Here is a 24,955-nt window from a genome sequence, read left to right on the forward strand (position 1 = left end):
GTGAGCGTATAGTCACTTTCATCTTACACATAGATATGAAATATTTTATAAAATATGTGCTATATGTATATATATTGTTGTTTATATGTGTGAGTGTGTAGTCACTTTCTTCTTACACATAAATATTAAGTATTTGCTATGAAATACTTGTTATGTGTATATATTGTTGTTTATTTGGAGTGAGTTTATAGTTACTTTTTTTTTAACACATAAATATAAAGTATTAGCTATGAAATACGTGCTATGTGTTATATATTATTTGTCTATTTGAGATGGGCTTGGAATTGATGTTTTTATACGGGTGTTAAATGATTTAAACTGCATTTGTATTTATATCTACAAAAGTGTTGGGTAGAACATGGGTAGATGGAATAGTTGGTGACGATGCGACTTCGTGCCTATTGAGTAAGCCTTGGTGACGATGCGACTTCGTGCCTGTTTGATAAACCTTGGTGACGATGTGACTTCGTGCCTGTTGTGTAAACCATGGTAACTATGAGACGTAGTGCCTATTGTGTAAACCTTGGTGACTATGAAACGTAGTGCCTATTGTATGAACCCTGGTGACTATGTGACGTAGTGCTTGCTATATAAACCGTGGTAGCAAATGGACTTTGTGCCAGTTCCTTAGGTAAATCCTTAGGAATGAATGAATGAAGGATTGTTGGTTCTTAGGGTAAACCCTTGAGAAAATAAAGGAGATATGGGGATGGGTATTTGGGTTGATTATTTGATAATTGAATCCAATGGTTCCACTATTTTTGAATCTATCACAATTGGATGACCTTTTTTATGTTGTTTTCCTTGTTCGCAAGCTGCACACAAAGTATCATTGTCAAATTTTAGTATAGGTAAACCTCGAACTAAATCCTCAGTGACAAGTTTGTTAATGTTGCGAAAGTTCAAATGTGACAATCTTCGATGCCAAATCCAGCTAACATCATTGGAAGCTTTTATTAGTAAACACACTGCAGGTTTGCCCGTGATTGGTTTGATGTCTAGTGTAAACTTGTCACCATATCGTTTTGATTTTAGAACTACTTCATTTGTCTTTGCATTTGAAATGATACTTCCTTCTTCATTAAACATAACTTGATTTCCAGTACCCACAACAAGTTGCGAAACACTAATCAAGTTATGTTGAAGACCTTCAACATAAGCAACCCTATTAACAGTGAACTGTCCATTCGTGACTTTCCCATAGCCTTTCACTTGACACTTGTGATTATTCCCAAATTTGACTACTCCTACATTTTCCAAGCTTCGATAATCTCGCAAGTTTTCCTTTCTTCCAGTCATGTGACGAGAGCAACCACTATCAATATACCATTTCGCATCATATTGCTCGTCACACATCACCTGTATTTATTGAAAAAATTTAGGAACCCAAAACTTATTGGGTCCTCCATTAGTATTTTTGAACAAATCATTTGAATTTAAAAACCATGTTTTCACTTTTTCTGTAATACTATCAATGATATCAACATCATCAGATCTAGATATTGAAATATAGTTGTTCAACAGTTTTGGATTTTCATTGATTTTCATCTCATCTTTCACAACATTCGCAACTTGGATAATTGGTTTCCATTTTTGTACCGGAACTTGCGACTCATAAGATGATGAACTACCAATGGAAGAAGTATTCACGAACTTGTCAAATGCATTCTTAATTTGGTGCTCTGAAAATTTCCTATTTTGATATTGTCTTCCTTTCCCTTCAAACCAACGATTGATCGTACATACATCAGATTTTCCTTTTGTATATGAAACTTTGGTTGGTTTTGAGACTGAAGGATTTGGAAAATTTGGTTGTTTAGGTGAAATTTTCACTTTTGTTTGTGTTGACATATTCAAAGGTGATGAATTATTTGTGAATTTGCCAACATTTTGAAACTTTTGATTATTCACAAATTTTTGCGAAGTCTCAAATTTTCGATTGTTTTCATATTTGCGAACAAATTTATCATTATTTTTCATTGGAATTTTGTCACCAGAATTTGTTGGTTTGTGAAAACTTGTATCCTTTTGTTTATTTAGGCTTTGAAATTTTGATGATTTTGACTTTGAAATCTGTTGTTTTTCAACTTTTGGTTTGCCATTGGACACAACTTGCCAAAATATTGCGTTTCTTGCTTTTCTTTTTGAAACATTATTTTCTGTTGAATAATTTCCAACCATCAATTTGAATTCATGAGAATTTAATTTCACTTCAACCTTTGGTTTTTCAACTTTTTCAAAAACTTTGTTTGATTTTTCACCTTTAACCACCCATTTTTGCGATAATTTGTTGTGACAACCCGAAATTTCCATCCTGTACAAACAATATCACTTCAATAGAAGTAATAACCGTCATAGTTAATTTTCAGACTTTTTCGTATAAGTTTGAGTACTTCAGGGTTTACACTTCAGGAAATATCAGGAGAGTGGATGCACTAGGGTTTCGTGCAACACTGTTATTCCAACACTCTGTTATATTAGAAATCATTTCGGGAATAAAAATATTTTCTGCCAAAAATATCTCAGGACTATAAATAGAATTCTGAACCAAATTCATTCATTATTCGCATTTCCAACTAGAGAAAAGCCATTTTCTCTCTCACGGATCTTCGGGTTTTCGTCCCAAATCATGAGTACACTTCTCTAGTTGTCTTATAATGCTTATTATGTGCTTAATAACTTAGTTTACATATCAAATCTGTGAGATTCGGGAGTTTACCGCCCAAGAACGTTCTTGGAGAGTAAACTCCAATATGAGGCTTAAATGCTACCTAGTATTTTCCCCATGATAAGTGACGGACTTAGGCTTATTTATAACTGTATTTAAGACTAGAAAAGAATCAAAAACACCAAGATCTAGGTGTTCACGGCCCAAGAAGTTCTTGGACCGTGAACTCCAAAATCAAGGGCCAAAGAGTGTGTTAATCACTCCTAAAGCCTTGGACATTAAACCCTATTTAATCCTAGCAAATTCGTGGATTTTAAAACATCAAAAACACCCCTCAAAGTGATTTCACGGCCCTAATAAAGTTCTTGGGCCGTGAACATCAAACAAAGGCACCAAAGTGTGCCTAAGGCCTTCATATACTTGGGATAAAAGTCTAAGACCTATACTACATGTGCAAGGGACTTGAAAGCATCAAAAACATCAATCCAAGGGAGTTTACAGCTGTAAACTCCAAAGGAATTGGCCTTGGGCCGTAAACTCCTCAAATGAGTGTTTCTATGCCCTAAACCCTTCCAAGAATTGAACCACCAAGTACAACTTATTCTATAAATCAAGTAACACTTCAAAACAAATTATGTCAACATGTTTGAGAGCTTACGGCCGTAAAATCAAGGTTTTACGACCTTAAACTCCATGTGTGGAGTTTATTGAAGAGTAAACACACATATAAGGGCCTTTGGAACCCTAAACCCCTTTAGCCTTGTCCCACAACAACTTAGAGGCAACCCGTAGGACTTATAACACTTATACAAAGTGTGTTCATGTTCTAGAGTGTCCCAACTTAATTTATTAGTTATTATTTGGCTAATTAGTTATATATATGCTCATTATATGATAACTAGGCTCGTGCGTGTGAACAAGTCTCCGTTTGCCACCTAGCACAGTATCCGACACTTCAATCCAATCCACTCACCACAAGTGAGTTCATACCCTTTTAATTAACCTTTGAAATACTTCTAAATGTTTTAAATGCTTTTATGGGGGGGGGGGGGGGGTAATAAGAGTTGAATACTTATAGTTATTACATCAATCACATGTGATTAATAACTATAAAACCAATGATTTTATTACTGTTCACACTATTTATCAAACTATTTTACTTCAAACTGTTTTACAAACTCTTTTACGTATCAAATACTTTTACTTAAACTTTGTTACACTTATTATAAATTGTATGCCCGTATATGTATAGTTATATAAGTAATGTTTAAAAGACTTAGGAAGGCTATCTACCTTGTTTCCTTTTCCTCGATTTGGATGTGGTCTGATAGGATATTGGCTACTCGTCCGAAGGTCGTTTAAATATTAATTATATATCATGTGTACATATATAGACATAAAAGTGCTTCATATTCATGCGTACTAGTTACATCATTAATAGGCTACCATCGGGGTAGCACAGGATCATACTTATACTATTGCTAGATCAATGAGTCAGTTCATTCATGAGTCAATACTTATTACTATGAGAACATATACAACTATACTAGAAAGAGAACATATACAACTATACTAGAAAGAGAACATATACAAATATACTAGAAAGAGAACATATACAACTATACCAGGAAGGGAACATATACAACTATACTAGATAGAGAACATATACAACTATACTAGAAGGAGAACATATACAACTATACTAGAGAAAGAACATATACAACTATACTAGAACAGTTCATTACATTACATATACATGAATACGTTAATTATTGTGATATGAATCGGAGCATGACTTAGATGTCATGGCCCGAGTTGTAGCCAGAGTCTCTTGAAGGGAGAGCATGAGTTTGCGTATAGATCTATACTGGATTGACTATCCTACACCTTGCTGCTAGCTACAGCCGGACCTGTAGGTCTGCGGGTGCCAAACATCATTTTTTTTTACGACCTACATTTGTCGTTGTTTATCCAGTCGATAGTATGGTACAATTAATCACATGATACCTTAATATAAATCTGGTTTAAGGAAGTTAGTACAGCAGTAGTTCCTATAATACAACACTACAGTACTACAATAATTTACCCCTTACATATATTTAGTTATTAATTCACTTAAACGTTAATGTACAAACTATATTTTGTTAATGATAGTTACACTTGGGAAATTACACACTTTTACAACAAATGAACATACAAAACAGTTAAGCCTTGGTAGAAGGCTACTTTAATAGAAAATATAGGATTTTCTGAGAGATTCAAACTTTTACAAACACTTACAAACATTTACATACATTCTACAAACTTACACTTAAGACATGTTCAAACGTTTTGATAACAAACACCGACACTAAATACTTATGAACTCACCAGCTTAATGCTGATAAACTCTTTTAAAATAACTTGTATTCTCAGGTCGACAGTAGACAGGTACCGATGCCAGCATTTGAGAAGATGGAGCGCATCCAAGACTCATCTTATTATTTTGATTTACTTTTTGGTGTCTATAACTGTACAGAACACACTTGTATTAAAATTATATATTTAATGCAATGAATGATGTTGTTTACTTATTTACTGTTATACTGTGTTGTGATACTATACATGACGTCCTCCGCCCCATAACGATTTCCGCCGTTCTTGATTTTGGGGTGTGACAGATTGGTATCAGAGCATTGTTTATAGTGAGTTAAGTATATCAACCCATAAAAGATATACTAACTATAAACCCATTTGGGATTAAAACACTCTGACCAAGAGTCTATACTCTAAATATTAAAATATTTAATTAAGTATACTAGTCTGCATTCATACTAAAATCAGTGTCACAATGACAAGAACAAAAGTATTACGATTGTTAAATATCACAGGTAAGCTCGGGGATGTATGGTCAGTCCTAGGAATGGCATAGCCTGATCAACTATGCTGGTCCTAGGAGTGATTAGCATATGCCCTAGAATGGTTGTGATATGTTAGTAAGTCTAAAAACTTACCAACAATACCAAAAGAAGATCAGTAGAACCTAAACTTAAAATACTATAGGAGTATTTTGTGCTACTACAAGCTACTTATATACTACATTCTTATACCTCTTTTCTCGCATAGATATCGTAGCTGGAATAGCTCAGTTGATTAGTCCATGTGTTACTCTCACCCTACCTACAATTGATTCTTACCATTTTGTTCATCTTTCTAAACTTATAGCTGAAAGATGCCTCCTCACAAATCTACCAGGAATAACCCTGCACCTCCACCTCCTCCTCCTCTGGTCATAGATACTGCAGCCCTGAATGCTGCCGTAGCCGCAGCAGTGGCAACCGCCATGGCACAGTATCACTCTACTGATGCCAGCATAGGTGGAACCCCTGTTGAATCAATTCCGGTTGAAACCCCTGTGCGCTCGAGAGAGTGCTCCTATAAGGATTTCACCAACTGTAAGCCGAAGTCCTTCTATGGAACCGACGGAGTCATTGCCCTCTCGTAATGGTTCGAGAAGACTGAATCGGTCTTCGAAATTTGTTCATGCCCTGCTGCGAGCAAAGTCAAATATGTCGCATGCACCTTTGAAGGAAAGGCACTGACGTGGTGGAACGGCCATGTTAAGGCACTAACTCTCGTGGTGGCGAATGACATGGGTTGGGAAACCATGAAGGACCTCATGATTGAGGAATACTGTCCGAGGGGCGAAATCCAGAAATTAGAGCAGGAGCTGTGGAGCCTAACCATGAAGGGCTCTAACGTAGTCTCCTATACCGTCAGGTTCAGCGAACTGGTGGCCCTCTGCCCCAATATGGTTCCCACTGAAGGGAAAAAGATCGAAAGGTACGTGTGGGGGCTAGTGCCTCCGTACCAGGGGAATGTCCTATCATCAAACCCCGCTACCTTCGACAGTGCCAAGCGACTGGCACAGCGACTCATTGACCATGGAGTCAAAACCCCTGCAACAACAACCACCCTAGCCATCCTGGAACCCTCCAAACCCGCTGACACTAAGCGGAAGTTCTGGGAAGAGAAGAAGAGACAGCGAGCTGCCAAAAAGCAGTAAGTTGTGGCTGCGCATGCCGCAATAACCCCTGCTGCTGCTACTGCTCATGTGAGGCAGTATGCTGGAAGTTTGCCTAAGTGCAACAAATGCAACTTCCACCACAACGGCCCATGCCGTGAAATGCAGTGCTCTAACTGCAACAGAAACGGACACACCGTCCGTTTCTATAAATCCCCGGCGAGGCCGATCACCCAAGTCCCCGGATCTGGCGCGAGCCCGACCTGCTATGGATGTGGTGAAGCAGGCCACTATAAGAGGGACTGCCCCAAAGCGATGAATGCTGGCAGAGCAGGGAGGGTACTAGCAATAAGCCATGGGGAAGTAGTTGCTGACCCGACGGTGGTGACTGGTACGTTCCTCCTCGATAACTCCTATGCATGCATTATGTTCGATACTGGAGCGGAACAAAGCTTCGTGAACCATAAATTTGCTCGCATGCTTAAGCAACAACCACACACACTTAAGGAACAATTCACAGTAGAAATGGCTAATGGAAAAACTGAAAACACGAATAGTATATACTTAGGTTGTACCCTAACTCTAGATAACCATTCATTCCTAATCGACCTTATGCCGGTCTCAATAAAAAGCTTCGACATTATCATTGGCATGGATTGGTTAAGTCTTCATCGCGCCGACATCATGTGCTACGAGAAAGCAGTCTGTCTAAACCTCCCGTCTAACGAAACTCTTATCGTCTACGACAACAAACCCGGTGCGAGTCTTCGTATTATATCAAGTATTCAAGCACATAAGTATCTGCGTAAAGAATACCACGCATTCCTTGCTGACGTCGTCGATACGAGCCTCGAAATGAAGGAACTAAAGAGCATTCCAGTAGTGAGCGACTTTCTCGACATCTTCCCAGAAGAGCTACCAGGATTACCTCCGCAACGACAAGTCAAGTTCAGAATCGACTTAGTCCCAGGAGCTACCCCAGTAGCCAAGTCGCCCTACCGATTAGCACCAGCAGAGATGCAGGAACTATCTGGTCAACTTAACGAACTGCTCATCAAGGGCTTTATAAGACCAAGTTTCTCACCTTGGGGAGCATCGGTCTTGTTTGTTAAGAAGAAAGACGGATCATTCCGTATGTGTATCGACTATAGAGAACTCAACAAACTAACGGTCAAGAATCGTTACCCTCTGCCTCGCATAGACGATCTATTTGACCAATTGCAAGGGGTGAACTACTTTTCCAAAATTGATCTGAGATCCGGATATTACCAGCTACAAGTGCTAGAGGAGGATGTTCCGAAGACAGCCTTCCGAACTCGTTACGGACACTATGAGTTCGTAGTGATGCCATTCGGATTGACCAATGCGCCCGCAGTCTTCATGGATCTGATGAATAGAGTATGCCGACCTTACTTGGATCAGTTCGTCATTGTATTCATTGATGACATCCTGATCTACTCCCGAAGTAGGGAAAAGCATGGCGATCATCTGCGACAAGTTCTAGGAACTTTACGAGCGGAGAAGCTCTATGCGAAGTTCTCTAAATGTGAATTTTGGATCCGAAGAGTCGAATTCTTAGGACACGTGGTAAGTGAAGAGGGAGTCCACGTGGACCCATCCAAAATTAAGGCCATTAAGAACTGGTCAGCACCGAAGACGCCTACAGAAATTCGGCAGTTTCTAGGTCTCGCTGGCTACTACCGCAGGTTCATACAGAACTTCTCCCGAATTGCGAAACCTCTTACAACACTGACCCTATAAGGCGTGTCCTTCGACTGGGAAGAGAAACAGGAGAGAGCGTTCCAAACGCTCAAGCGAGCCTTATGCACCGCACCAATACTATCCCTCCCCAAAGGAATAGAAGACTTCGTAGTCTATTGCGATGCATCGAATCCAGGGCTCAGGTGTGTTCTGATGCAGCGAGGTAAGGTCATCGCCTACACCACGAGACAGTTGAAGACACACGAAGTTAACTACACGACACACGATCTTGAACTAGGAGCAGTGGTGTTTGCTTTGAAGATTTGGAGACATTACTTGTACGAAACGAAAAGCACTATTTTTACCGACCACAAGAGTTTACAACACATATTCGATCAGAAGGAGCTTAACATGAGACAACGACGATGGGTCGAGCTACTCAATGACTACGAATGCGATATTCGTTATCATCTGGGTAAAGCCAACGTAGTAGACGCCCTAAGTTGGAAGGAATATTCTGGTCGCAGGGTCAAGTCATTGTCAATAACCATCCATTCACACTTGTCTAAGAAAATTCAGGCGGCCCAACTTGAAGCCATGAAACCTGAAAATGTGACGAGTGAATCCCTTAGAGGAATGGATAAGAATTTAGAAGCCAAGGGTGGCGAAGCATTATATTTCATGAACCGGATCTGGACACCGAAACACGGTGCTTTCCGAGACTTGGTCATGACCGAAGCACACAACACTCGGTATTCCGTCCACCCAGGTTCAGATAAGATGTATCTAGATCTTAAAAAGCTATACCGGTGGCCTAATATGAAAGCAGAGATTGCTACCTTCGTAAATAAATGCCTTACTTGCGCAAAGGTTAAGGTCGAGTACCAGAAGCCCTCCAGTTAACTACAACAACCAGAGGTTCCAGAATGGAAGTGGGAGCGGATCACTATGGATTTCATAACCAAGCTACCCAAGACAACGGGTGGACTTGATACCATATGGGTCATCGTCGATAGATTGACCAAGTCTGCACACTTCCTGCCTATCAAAGAAACTGACAAGATGGAGAAGCTTACGAGAACATACATTAGGGAGATAGTATGACTACATGGTGTACCTATATCCATTATCTCCAATAGTGATAGTAGGTTCACCTCAAGATTCTGGCAATCGCTACAACACTCCCTGGGAACAAGGTTGGACATGAGCACAGCCTACCATCCACGAACCGACGGACAAAGTGAGAGGACCATCCAAACACTGGAAGATATGCTGAGAGCCTGTGTGATTGACTTTGGAAAGGCATGGGATACTCACTTACCCCTTGTCGAGTTTTCTTATAATAACAGTTATCACACGAGCATCAAGGTTGCTCCATTTAAAGCCCTCTATGGTCGAAAGTGCAGATCCCCTCTGTGCTGGGATGAGGTGGGTGATACCCAATTAGCTAGGGGGCAAGCTTTTGACAATACTCTCACCGGTCCGGAGATCATTCGGGAAACGACGGAGAAAATCGTTCAGATCTGTGAACGATTGAAAGCCTCTAGAGACCGACAGAAGAGCTACGCTGATAAGCGAAGGAAACCTTTGGAATTCCAGGTGGGAGACCGAGTCCTTCTTAAAGTCTCACCCTGGAAGGGCTAGATACGCTTCGGTAAGCGTGGGAAGCTTAATCCAAGGTATATAGGACCCTTCGAGATTCTCGCAAGAATGGGCCCCGTAGCTTACAAACTCAACCTACCCGATGAACTCCGTAACGTACATTCTACATTCCACGTATCTAACTTGAAAAAGTGTCTGTCCGACGAGACTCTTGTAATCCCACTCAACGAGATCGAGATCAACGAGAGTCTCAACTTCGTGAAAGAACCGGTAGAGATCATGGACCGTGAGGTCAAGCAGACGAAGCAAAGCCGTATCCCGATCATGAAGGTTCGCTGGAACGCCAAGCGAGGACCGGAATTCACTTGGGAACGCGAGGATCAGATGAATCCGAAATACCCTCATCTTTTTGCTTAGTTATTTGTAACTTCTTATTTGCTTAAATTCTAATCTCGGGACGAAATTCCTTCTAACGGTGGGATGATGTGACAACCCGAAATTTCCATCCTGTACTAACAATATCACTTCAATAGAAGTTATAACCGTCATAGTTAATTTTCAGGCTTTTTCGTATAAGTTTGAGTACTTCAGGGTTTACACTTCAGAAAATATCAGGAGAATGGATGCACTAGGGTTTCGTGCAACACTGTTATTCCAACACTCTATTATATTAGAAATCATTTCGGGAATAAAAATATTTTTTGCAAAAAATATGTCAGGACTATAAATAGAATTCTGAACCAAATTCATTCATTATTCGCATTTCCAACTAGAGAAAAGCCGTTTTCTCTCTCACGAATCTTCGGTTTTTCGTCCCAAATCGTGAGTACACTTCTCTAGTTGTCTTATAATGCTTATTATGTGCTTAATAACTTAGTTTACATATCAAATCTGTGAGATTCGGGAGTTTACCGCCCAAGAACGTTCTTGGAGAGTAAACTCCAATATGAGGCTTAAATGCTACCTAGTCTTTTCCCCATGATAAGTCACAGACTTAGGCTTATTTATAACTGTATTTAAGACTAGAAAACAATCAAAAACACCAAGATCTAGGTGTTCACGGCCCAAGAAGTTCTTGGACCGTGAACTCCAAAATCAAGGGCCAAAGAGTGTGTTAATCACTCCTAAAGCCTTGGACATTAAACCCTATTTAATCCTAGCAAATTTGTGGACTTTAAAACATCAAAAACACCCCTCAAAGTGAGTTCACGGCCCTAATAAAGTTCTTGGGCCGTGAACATCAAACAAAGGCACCAAAGTGTGCCTAAGGCCTTCATATACTTGGGATAAAAGTCTAAGACCTATACTACATGTGCAAGGGACTTCAAAGCATCAAAAACATCATTACAAGGGAGTTTATGACCATAAACTCCAAAGGAATTGGCCTTTGGGTCGTAAACTCCTCAAAGGAGTGTTTCTATGCCCAAAACCATTCCAAGAATTGAACCACCAAGTAGAACTTATTCTAGAAATCAAGTAACACTTCAAAACAAATTATGTCAACATGTTTGAGAGATTACGGCCGTAAAATCAAGGGTTTACGGCCATAAACTCCTTGTGTGGAGTTTATTGAAGAGTAAACACACATATAAGGGCCTTTGGAACCCTAAACCTCTTTAGCCTTGTCCCACAACAACTTAGGGGCAACCCTTAGGACTTATAACACTTATACAAAGTGTGTTCATGTTCTAGAGTGTCTTAACTTAATTTATTAGTTATTATTTGGCTAACTAGTAAAAATATGATCATTATATGATAACTAGGCTCGTGCGTGTGAACAAGTCTCCGTTTGCCACCTGGCACAGTATCCGACACTTCAATCCAATCCACTCACCACAAGTGAGTTCATACCCCTTTAATTAACCTTTGAAATACTTCTAAATGTTTTAAATGCTTTTATTGGGGGGGGAATACAAGTTGAATACTTATAGTTATTACAACAATCACATGTGATTAATAACTATAAAACCAATGATTTTATTACTGTTCACACTATTTATCAAACTATTTTACTTCAAACTGTTTTACAAACTCTTTTACGTATCAAATACTTTTACTTAAACTTTGTTACACTTATTATAAATTGTATGCCCGTATATGTATAGTTATATAAGTAATGTTTAAAAGACTTAGGAAGGCTATCCACCTTGTTTCCTTTTCCTCGATTTGGATGTGGTCTAATAGGATATCGGGTACTCGTCCGAAGATCGTTTAAATATTAATTATATATCATGTGTACATATATAGACATAAAAGTGCTTCCATATTCATGCGTACTAGTTACGTCATTAATAGGCTACCATCGGGGTAGCACAGGATCATACTTATACTATTGCTAGATCAATGAGTCAGTTCATTTATGAGTCAATACTTATTACTATGAGAACATATACAACTATACTAGAAAGAGAACATATACAACTATACTAGAAAGAGAACATATACAACTATACTAGGAAGGGAACATATACAACTATACTAGATAGAAAACATATACAACTATACTAGATAGAGAACATATACAACTATACTAGAAGGAGAACATATACAACTATACTAGAGAAAGAACATATACAACTATACTAGAACAGTTCATTACATTACATATACATGAATACGTTAATTATTGTGATATGAATCGGAGCATGACTTAGATGTCATGGCTCGAGTTGTAGCCAGAGTCTCTTGAAGGGAGAGCATGAATTTGCGTATAGATCTATACTGGATTAACTATCCTACACCTTGCTGCTAGCTACAGCCGGACCTGCAGGTCTGCGGGTGCCAAACGTTATTTCTTTTTACGACCTACATTTGTTGTTGTTTATCCAGTCGATAGTATGGTACAATTAATCACATAATACCTTAATATAAATCCAGTTTAAGGTAGTTAGTACATAAGTAGTTCCTATAATACAACACTACAGTACTACAATAATTTACCCCTTACATATATTTAGTGATTAATTCACTTAAACATTAATGTACAAACTATATTTTGTTAATGATAGTTACACTTGGGAAATTACACACTTTTACAACAAACGTACATACAAAACAGTTAAGCCTTGGTAGAAAGCTACTTTAATAGAAAATATAGGATTTTCTGAGCGATTCAAACTTTTACAAACACTTACAAACATTTACATACATTCTACAAACTTACACTTAAGACATGTTCAAACGTTTTGATAACAAACACCGACACTAAATACTTATGAACTCAACAACTTAATGTTGATAAACTCTTTCAAAATAACTTGTATTCTCAGGTCGACAGTAGACAGGTACCGAGGCCAGCATTTGAGAAGATGGAGCGCATCCAAGACTCATCTTATTATTTTGATTTACTTTTTGGTGTCTATAACTGTACAGAACACACTTGTATTAAAATTATATATTTAATGCAATGGATGATGTTGTTTACTTATTTATTGTTATACTGTGTTGTGATACTATACATGACGTCCTCCGCCCCAGAACGATTTCCGCCGTTCTTGGTTTTGGGGTGAGACATTTTTGTTTTTGAAAAACATAAGAATTTTGAGTTAAATTGTTTTCTAATGTGTTTTGATTTGAAAAGAAACCTTCAGTAGTTGACCTTTGATTATCTTTTTCAACCATTTTGTTGAATTCAGGGTTAATTTTCTCAGCATTCCCAATAGTGACAAAAACTTGATTTGGAAAAATGGTGTTATCAATGCATATAAAATTTGGATAAACCACAGTGTTAGTTTCCAAATAATGTGCACCTTTGTCTTTTAGAATGTTTTTGAATTCTTTCGTATCTCCAAACACTTGATCAACCACAACTCGTGGAGGTATTTCATGTGAATCCTTCACATCTTCTTTGTTTTCATCAGTTTCATCAGTCTTCCAGCTTTCAACTTCCACATTATCAAAATTACTATGTTGCGAAGTAGAGGGTTTTTCAATTTCATCTTTGACTATCGAATCAACTAAAATTTCTTTACCTTTGATCTTAGATGTGATATTAATGATTGACAATTGAGAACAATCAACCTCTTCTTCCTCTTCAATCTCACTAATTTCAATCACATTATCTGAATTGTCATCGACATCAGCATAATTGAGTTGAGAATCAAGAGTTGAGGTTTCAGTTTTCTTTAAGGTTTTCACTTGTTCATTCTTTGTCAAACTTTCATTGACAATACTAACCAACTCATCAGCATTCAAAAATTCATCAATTTTCACAATACCATATGCGAATCTATCATCAGGTATTTTGTCAAATTGAGCAATTGTGTTTTCGCAATCATAAGACACAACATCAACTTTTTCACGATCATATTCAAGAAAAGGTAAAAGTTTCCTATGTTGTTCTTTGCTAATGTCAGATGAATGATGTAAAACAGTTAATTTTGCATACAAACGCTTAGCAGAATTACAGTATATGTTTCTTTGTGCTAGCAACAACCTAACTTCATTTGCAAGATTGTCCCTATCACAATTTACATTTTTGATCTGCAGTTCAAGTTTGTCTACTATGCTTCTTTTTATTTCTAATTCTCTTCGTGTCTCACCTAGTTGCATATTTAAATTTTGAGCTTCAGTACTAGCAGACACAATAACAGAATCAAAATAAGCCACAGTATCATCAAATGAAGTGATTTCAGCATCATAAGTAGATAAAGGAATATTAAAAGATTCAAGAATAGCACGTACCTTGGTGGTCATTGGTGATTTGCCTGTGGATTTGGATACGAAGCACGGACCTGAAACATCCTCTTCGCAATTTTCTTTAACGCTTGCGAACATAGCTCCATGTGTTGGATGCCTCATTTCTTCATCATCAGATCCGGAAAACCAGATCTGATATGTTCCACTCTCTTCCTCATCAGACTCACCCTTCGCAACAAGTGACATTCCTTTTTCCTTCGCACGCAACTCTTCAATCTTTTCCGAATAGTAAGCTTCATCTTTCACTTTGTTCTTTTTCTCCTCTTTCTTTCGCAACATGCAATCAGTTGCGAAGTGATTCGCACCATTGCAGTAGTGACAGTAAATTCCAGAATAACCTTTCAATTTCTTCACTTCCTTCGCATCTTTTTGCTTTTCATCAACTTTTTCCATTTTCTTCTTCTCCTCTCCTCCAGCTTTTGTGACTCCACTCTTCGCATCATTTGCCTTTCCTTTTGGATTAAAAGGCTTTTTGAAAAATTTCTTAACTCTGTTGTTTGAGTAGAATGCCACAGCTTCATCATCAGAGTTCATTAAGTAACCTTCATTTTCTCAATCATCTGTTTCATTAACATCAACTTCTGATACCTTTGAAACAAGAGCCAAAGGACCTCCAATACTTTGTTTTGATTCTTCATACATTTCTGAAACTCCACTTTCGTGTGTTTTCAGCTGATTGTAGAGATCATTCAAGCTGGTTGTATCAAAACTCTGTTGATTCTTTATCATCATGCTCACACTTCGCCATTCCTTGCGAAGGCCCATGATGAATGTTAAGTTGAATTCCATGAGGGACCGCGTGATTCCATACCTATTGCAGCGGTACACAAGCTCATTCAGACGATCATTGTAATTTTCGAGAGTTTCAGCATCTTTTTGTCTGGATTCCTTCAATTCAACCAGACATTGCTTTACAGAGTTGATCTTCGTCTTTTCGCTACCTTGATACTTTTCTTTCAGAGTGATCCAGATCTCCTTGGCTGTTTTACAACTACGGATGTAATTGTAAACCACAGGAGGTAGAGCACCTCTTAGTTCCCTCATGCATCTCTTTTCATTCTTCTTCAGACGGTTTTGTTGTTCAGCAACTTCAGCAGAAGTAGTAGATGATCCAATTGATTGAACATGAGCAGGAACTTGAACTGTTCCATTGATACAGTTCCAAAGTTCTTCATCTATTCCATTTAGGTAATCCTCCATTCTATCAGCCCATTGATCATAGTATTCAGGGATTAACATCGGAATTTTGGTTGAAGAACCAAGCAAATGAGAGAAATAAGTCATTGTATTCATGTTGAAGTTCGCCATTGATGAACACGAAAATTTCAGAAAGCTTGAAAAACTTGATGAATTTGAGAATTGATCAATTGAAATGATCACCAATTGCTAATCGATCACTCGACTAAACAATTCAAAGGCAGAATCGATTCAAATCTGAAGATCAAAAGTGATTTTCAAAACCAAAATACGCGGAAAATTTTGAGTAAAGTTACTACTCAAAAACCAAATTATTCTAACACGAAAATGGGATTGATGCAGTTTGAATCCTGCTCTGATACCAATTGAAGAGAATTTTTATCGAGATTATGAAAGAAATTATGATTTGAATGATTGAAAAGTAAGAACACAATGAGTAAATATTAATCAGATCTTATATTGATGAAGATTGATTACAATGCATAAGCAGAAAGGATATTCGAATTCAAAAGTTCTTTCTACTTCTATCCTCAGTCTCTATTTATAGGAAACCTGAGTGTACAATAAATATACTATGTCTATTACAATACGCTTCGCATAAAACTGTGACTTAGTAAAATAACTAATATGCGAAATCAAAAGAAACAACCACTTCGATTTTACAATACATAGACTATATTATTTTTTGGCAAAATCCCTGCAAATCTGATTTTTCTTTTTATAATTTTGTAATGAATGACTAAAATATCCTTATAACAATTAATTTTAGAAACTAATTAATTAATTATATTTTAATTACAGAAATTCTAATAAAATAATTGGTTTGAACTTGTTTTTTTTTTTCTAAATTCTCACTCGTCCACACAATAGTTACCTAAAACACAATAACCTAACCTTAATATTATATATATATATATATATATATATATATATATATATATATATATATATATATATATATATATATATATATATACATACATACATACTAGATGTGTTCCCGCGCAAAACATCGATGATAAATAGCTTTTTTGACGTATAATTTCTTTCGGGGAAATAATTATTAGATTTTGTTTTTTATTTAATAAAAAATTTCATTTTTAAATAAAATATTTATATTTAAACATTAAATTATACTATTAATCTAAATTAATTAATATCTGTGTCTAATTTAAGAAACAAAAATTATTATTATTATTATTATTATTATTATTATTATTATTATTATTATTATTATTATTATTATATATACATATATATATATATATATATATATATATATATATATATATATATATATATATATATATGAATTTAATGACTTATCCATAATTGATTTCTACAAAAAGTTTTGGAACTTATACCTCTTAAAATTCAATATATGACTAATATTTTTATAACACTATATATATATATATATATATATATATATATATATATATATATATATATATATATATATATATATATATATATATATAGGTTTAGGTTCATTTGAGACCATGTTAAGTTTGTAAGACCATGAGACGCAATCTAAAAATAATTTTAAAATGCAAATTAAAAGAAAAAATCCAAAAAAAAAATCATCATTTTATTTACCTAAATAAATAAATAAAATATTCTAATGTGATTTTTATAATGTTATAATATTCTAGTATTCTACTAGATTGTGTTAGATATGCAAAATATTATAATATTATAGTAGAGTATTTCATAGATATTCCAAAAAAAAACAGTAATTTTTTTTTCTAAAATATAAATTATGAAAATAATATTTTAAAAAAATCGAAAATTTTCAATTATTTTGTATTTTAAAAATGTTTTTTGTTTGTCTACAAATTTAGTGGTGGTCTCACGTGAACCTAACCGTGTGTGTATGTGTGTGTGTCTCTATGTGTGTGTGTGTGTGTGTGTATATATATATATATATATATATATATATATATATATATATATATATATATATATATATATATATATAGGTAAATGTTCAAATGAGAACGAAAAAAGATTAAGAACCCTACGAACCATTTTTTACAATGATATTATCATATCTAATGTTTATAATTTCTCATTTCTCTTACATTAAGAATTAGCCCATACTCTCTCTCTCTCTCTTCCAAAGCATTAAAAACCCAACACCTGTGATACCTTCTCTTCTCTAGCGATGATACATCCTTTCTCTGGCGACTTCACCTCCATCGTCATCGACGACGCAACCACGCCACTGGTCTTCTTTAGTGTACAAATATGTTTCTTTCAAGATCTGAACTGTCCAGATCTACCGGAAAACCTTAAACTTCCGACCACTACTTTGACAAAGCTCTTTTCCACCTCCAAATTTGCGACCACCTCCAGTCATTACCTTAAGAACCTTACACCATCGCCAATGCTTGCCATCAACCACCAGATCCGTCATACCGTCATCCAGATCTGAAAGATCAGGTTTAGATCTGTGATTTTTGCCACCACTGACATCCAGATCTACGAGCTCCAATCTAGATGTATGATTTGCACCACCACCGATGTTCAGATCTACGAGCTCCGGTCCAGGTCTATGATTTCCACCACCATCAATGTTTAGATTTGCGAGCTTCAGCGAGATTAAAGGAATTGTAGAGATATCTGGCTTTATGTTCTTCAAGTTGTACACCTGGTTTTGTGTTCTTAATCTCAGATTTGCTAAAATTGTTTATTATTTTTCCTATCAAGATCTGGATCTTATTTCACCACCAAACCAGGACCGTCAAACATCTCATGGAGAACCAAAAAATGCCACCTGATGTCAGAGATGATGTGACTCTGATAGATCTGATCATCTATGATGTTTTATGGTGATTATGGATATGATGTATGTGGTGCACATAAAGTTTTTGATGAAATGTCTCAACCAAATTCAGTAAGTTATTAAACTATGAATATGTGTTTTTAATGTATTAATTTGTGAATATTTAAGTTATTGAGTTGTGAATGTGTGTTTTTTGATACACTAAGTTGTGAATCGGTGCCTGAAATATTGAATTAATATTTGATTTAGTGTCTGAAATGGTGTATTAAATTGTGAATTCTATTTTTCTTATCCAGATCTGGTTTTTGAGGGAAGGATGTTGGCGGTGTTGGCACAAATTGTTAGTGGTGTTGATGTTGCTGGTGGTGGTAGAGTAAGGAAATTTCTATTTCTCACTCATTTTCGTCGTTGATTTCAGATAAGTTATCCTCTTTTATGATACATGTATATTTTTTTATGTTGGCTTCTTAAATATGAGATATTTATGCACGTATTAAATTGTGAATGAGTTGTTTAGTACACTGAAATATGATATTATACTTGTAAATGAGTTTTGAATGTATTGTATGAAACTATGAATTTTGTGTATTAATGTGTGAATTTTTATTCACAGGTTAATATAATAAATTCATAATTTAATACACATAATGCCTCCAGATATGAACGTATACATGTAAGTTTTAAGTTGAGAATATAGTTGTGAATATATATATATATATATATATATATATATATATATATATATATATATATATATATATATATATATATATATATATATATATATATATATATATATATATATATATATATTTGTGTTAAACTATGAATTTATCGTATCAAGTTGTGAATTTTTTGTATTAAAATTTGAATTTATTGTATTAACCTATGAAATTTTTTATGGATTTTGTTTTTGATTCTATGAGAAGAAAGAAACATTATAAATATATATGATATTCTTTAATTTTAAATAAATTACAAACAATTTAAACTATGAATATTATTAAATTAAACTTTGAATAAGCGTTACCCTCTCGATCTAAGAGTATAAATGTATGTTTTAAGTTAAGAACATGTAATTATTTGCATTCAACTATTAATTAGTATATGAAAGTATTAATTTTATGTATTAAATGGTAATTTACTGTATTAAGTTGTGAACTGACTGCATTTGTTGTGATTTTTATTATAAATTTGTGTTAAAATATGAATGATTCATGTATGAATTTTTGTATTAGTTTTCTTGTAAGTATATTTATTTTTTATGTGTATAAGTATGTAAGAATGCATTAGTTTTTATAATTGTTTTACATTAAATTTATAATGAGTGAATTAATAGGTTTGTTAAATTGTGAATATAGTATTTAAGATGTCAATGTATGACTTGATGTATAGATCTATTTTGGAAAGAAGATGGTCGCGACATTAGCATAAGTGGTTGTTGGCAGTGTACGGTGCTGGTGGTAGTGGAAGAGTTTTGGTTTGATTTTTCTAAATCTGTGAATTTATGTAAAATAGATTGTAATAAGTTGTGAATTTTTTATGTATTAAATTGTAAATGGACTATATAAAGTTGTATTTTATATAAATTTTATGTTAAAATATAAATGAATGTATGAATGAAATTATTAGACTATGTAAATTACGACTTTGCCCTTTACTTATGAAAAAGACAAAAATCGAGACTTTAACATATTTAGTTTTTTTTAAGAAGCAGCCATATATTAAAAACACTAGCAAAGAGCTAGAACAAAGAAGCGATTACAAAATATTTAAAGGTTGTTGCAACCAACAAACCCAATTACTTGGGCATTTCAAATTCCTATTACTATACCACAAAAAAGAAAAATGTCAAATAGAATCGAAAATCTCGTCCTTTCTCAACTCCTTATATGCAAACAATAAAGCATTCCTATATTTCCAAATATACCAGATTGTGGTACCAATAATAGCATCAACTAATAACTTTTTTTATTTGCAGCATTCCACCCGTCGATCCAAGAATACAAGCCTCGGATTAAAATATGCTCTGTTGGTTGAATACTCATCCATCTATATACCAAGTTCCATGTTCTCGCTGCAACCTCACATCTCAAAAACTGATGACCAAGTTGCTCCAACCCTATCGCACAAATTGGGCAAAGAATAGAAGTTACATCTAACCCACGATATGACAGGTTCAGTATAGTAGGAATCCGGTCATGTAACACTCTCCAAATCAGGATGTTCACTTTTCTAGGCAGAAAAGAATTCCACCTAGTATGAATATCTGACCTCGGCAAACTGACATCATCAATCCATTGGCGAGTTTCACTAACCGTGTACTCACCTGTATTACTAATGTCCCACCACTATTTGTCCTCATTATTTGAGAGTTGAAATCCTCCAATATAATTCCAAAGTGTTGAAAATTGCAACATCTCTTCGCCCCCAAGAATCGGATGTCTCCAACTCCAACGCCATTCTCCTTGCCATCTTCGCTGGGCAAATAGAACAATCCCTATTAGTTTCCAATGCAAAAATTCTAGGGTATTGAGTCTTTAAAGTCTGATCACCTATCCAACAATCTGTCCAAAACTTTGAAGTATCTCCATTTCCAATTCGTTTCTTCAAGACAGACCTGTGAATAATCCCACAATCGTCGAGTCTCTTGATAGCCCCCAAAATACGAGCCCACGGTCCTGAACCACACTTGTCACCCACTTGACTTAGACCACCATGAGCTCCATACTTAGCCTTGATCACTTGAACCCATAAGCAATCTTGATTATGTAAAAACCGCCAGCACCAATTGTATAATAAAGCAAGGTTGAAAGCAGACATACTACTAATGCCCAACCCTCCTCGGTTTCTCGTAGAAAGAGTCAAATCCCACTTTATCCGATGAATTTTTCAGTTTTCATCATTAGCACCCCAAAAAAACTTTACACGACCAGCTTCAATTTGATCCACAATTGTTACCGACATCAAAAAAGTGACATAAAATAAACTCCAGGAGCTCCTAAAACCGATTTAATTAACATAGCTCTACCTCCAATAGAAAGGATAGCACATTTCCAATTGGAAAGTTTTTTATGAACTCTATCAACAATCGGTTTCCAACCACTTATCCTTGTCATGTTTTGTCCCACGAGAAGACCCAAATACGTAAATGGTATTTTATCAGGTTTACACCCAATAACTGATGCAAAATTGACCACCTTCTCATAAGATACTCCAACACCAAACAGACTAGACTTGTGTATATTAATTTTTAAACCGGAAACCAAGTAGAAGCAATGTAATATGCGGAAAATATTTTGGACATTTTGTTTGTTCCATTGTCCTAAAATGATTACGTCATTCGCATAAAATAAGTATGAAAGCACCATGTTATCAATACCAATCTTCACCCCCGAAAACAAATTAGCCGCAATACCATCTTTTATGGCAATATGTAAACCCTCCATATATATATACCAATCTTCCCCACTTAACCTTTTGTGGTTCTCATTTGAACCACTCCCTCTATATATATATATATATATATATATATATATATATATATATATATATATATATATATATATATATATATATATATATATATATATATATATATATATATATACATATTAGGTGTCACACCCGTGTACTACACAGATTGATTTAAAAAAAAAGATAAAACATTAAAATGTAATCAAAAAATATTTTTTAATCTATAATTTTGAAATAACAAAGGAAGAAACGTATTTATTGCAATTTAATATCATATATATGATATTTAATACTTTACGTATATAAATACCACAAAATGACACAAAATGACAAGTGTCAAAACTAATGAGAGATTAACATGTGGCAAAAAAAAAACTTTCATTTATTAAGGAGGATATATATATATATATATATATATATATATATATATATATATATATATATATATATAGAGAGAGAGAGAGAGAGAGAGACAGAGAGACAGAGAGACAGAGAGAGGAGGGTTCAATTGAGAAAAAAAAAGGTTGAGAATGGGGGAATCATTCTCAGCCAATCATTTATTTTTGCCGCAAAAGCCTCCAACATACCGACGGAAATGGGAAAGGAATGCACATGTGTTTTCCAACAAAACATGTTTCCTTAAACTATGCTAAGCATTACCTTAAAATCATTTTTCTATAAAAATAGCTTCTTAAAAATAAAATAAATACGAAAAACCATGTTTATATATATATATATATATATATATATATATATATATATATATATATATATATATATATATATATATATATATATATATATATATATATAAACATGGTTTTTCGTATTTATTTTATTTTTAAGAAGCTATTTTTATAGAAAAATGATTTTAAATATACCAAAATTCATGATTTTTTATTCTCTACAAATAGACATCCATATTGATATAGTTTTAAGATAAAATATTTTTTTTTATATTTTCAGCTATCGTTATTCATAGATGAATAAAAATGAATCAGGTTTTTACTACAGTACATTCGTTATTCACATATGAATAAAAACTATGATTAATTTTTTTTACAATTTAAGTATCATTCATATATGAATATAGCATATACTAAACATAGTATATTCATATTTAAATAGTAGACGATGCATTCATTTGTGAATATTACATAGTATATTAATTTGTGAATGTTAGATGGTATATTCACTTATGAATATTAGATGATATTTTCATATGTGAATATTATATAGTATTACATGGTATGTCACATGAGAATAGTACACAGTATATTCACTTGTGAATATTAGATCGTATATTCACTTATGAATAATAGTTGGTATATTCATATGTGAATATTGCACAGTATATTTATATGTGAATATTGCAAGGTGTTTTCAGAAATATATATAATTTTTATATGTTATTCACATATGAATAACATACAGACTTGCAAATTTGTTTTGTGTTTTAATAATCACATATTGATTCAGGTAAGAAAACATATTCATATATTAATATAACGTGGTAATTTAGTTTATGCATTTCATCAAACAATTGGAGTGTATACAAGTTATCTTTTTTAAAAATGTGATAAATATGATACTTTGACTATTTAAATGTGATAAATATGATACAGACTTGCAAATTTGTTTTGTGTTTTAATAATCACATATTGATTCAGGTAAGAAAACATATTCATATATTAATATAACGTGGTAATTTAGTTTATGCATTTCATCAAACAATTGGAGTGTATACAAGTTATCTTTTTTAAAAATGTGATAAATATGATACTTTGACTATTTAAATCTTACAAAATAGTAGATTGGTAGAGAAATATATGAAAATTTTCAAACAAAAAATGATTTGATCTTTTTCTAAACTTAATTTCGATGTTTTATTTGATGATCGATGTTGAATGAATGATACGAATTGAATTTTTTGTTGATTATCGATGATGTTGATCTAATGATGCTGGAAGTATAATTAATCGTAGATGTTGAAGATATGCTCGTATTCAAGCAGAATTGAAGGTTGGATTGAAAGAGCAAAAAACGAATTTTTGTTGTCAACTGTTGAATGGTGTTGAGAAACGTGTTATTGACAAAGATCAATGATTGATTAACACAGGATGACGTTGATCGATGATTTAATTGAAGAAATCTGGATGATTGTTGAAGGTTAGAGGAGAAATTTGGATGATAACGATCGATTAGAATGAATTTCAACTGTTATCTAATTCTCTACACTTACGTATTTGTGATTGAAGGCTATTATATCATATTTACAAGTTTGTCACCGTGTTTTTTTTATGCTTAGATTAAATGAGTGGCTGAAATGATTTCCCCATTGTCAACCTTTTTTATTTTCTCAATTGAACCCACCTATATATATATATATATATATATATATATATATATATATATATATATATATATATATATATATATATATATATATATATATATATATATATATATATATATATATATATATATGAAAGATGAGTTGGTAGAATTGCTAACGGATAAGTAAAATTACTTGTAACAATCGTTTTGTATTGGATAAATTAACACGTAAATTAACTTTGTTCTGAACGAACTAAGAGAGAGGCAGATACGAGAGGTTCTTTGTCCATAGAATTAGTGTATTACCTTTCTTGTCTTGTTACCATTTTAATATATTTTAAGAGTGTTTCAATATATATATATATATATATATATATATATATATATATATATATATATATATATATATATATATATATATATATATATATATATATATATATAAAAGATTCAGTGAAGGTTCATTTTAAAGTGAGAATTTGTG

Source organism: Lactuca sativa, chromosome 1, assembly GCF_002870075.4.
Source record: "Lactuca sativa cultivar Salinas chromosome 1, Lsat_Salinas_v11, whole genome shotgun sequence".
In the NCBI taxonomy this organism is placed as follows: Eukaryota; Viridiplantae; Streptophyta; class Magnoliopsida; order Asterales; family Asteraceae; genus Lactuca; species Lactuca sativa.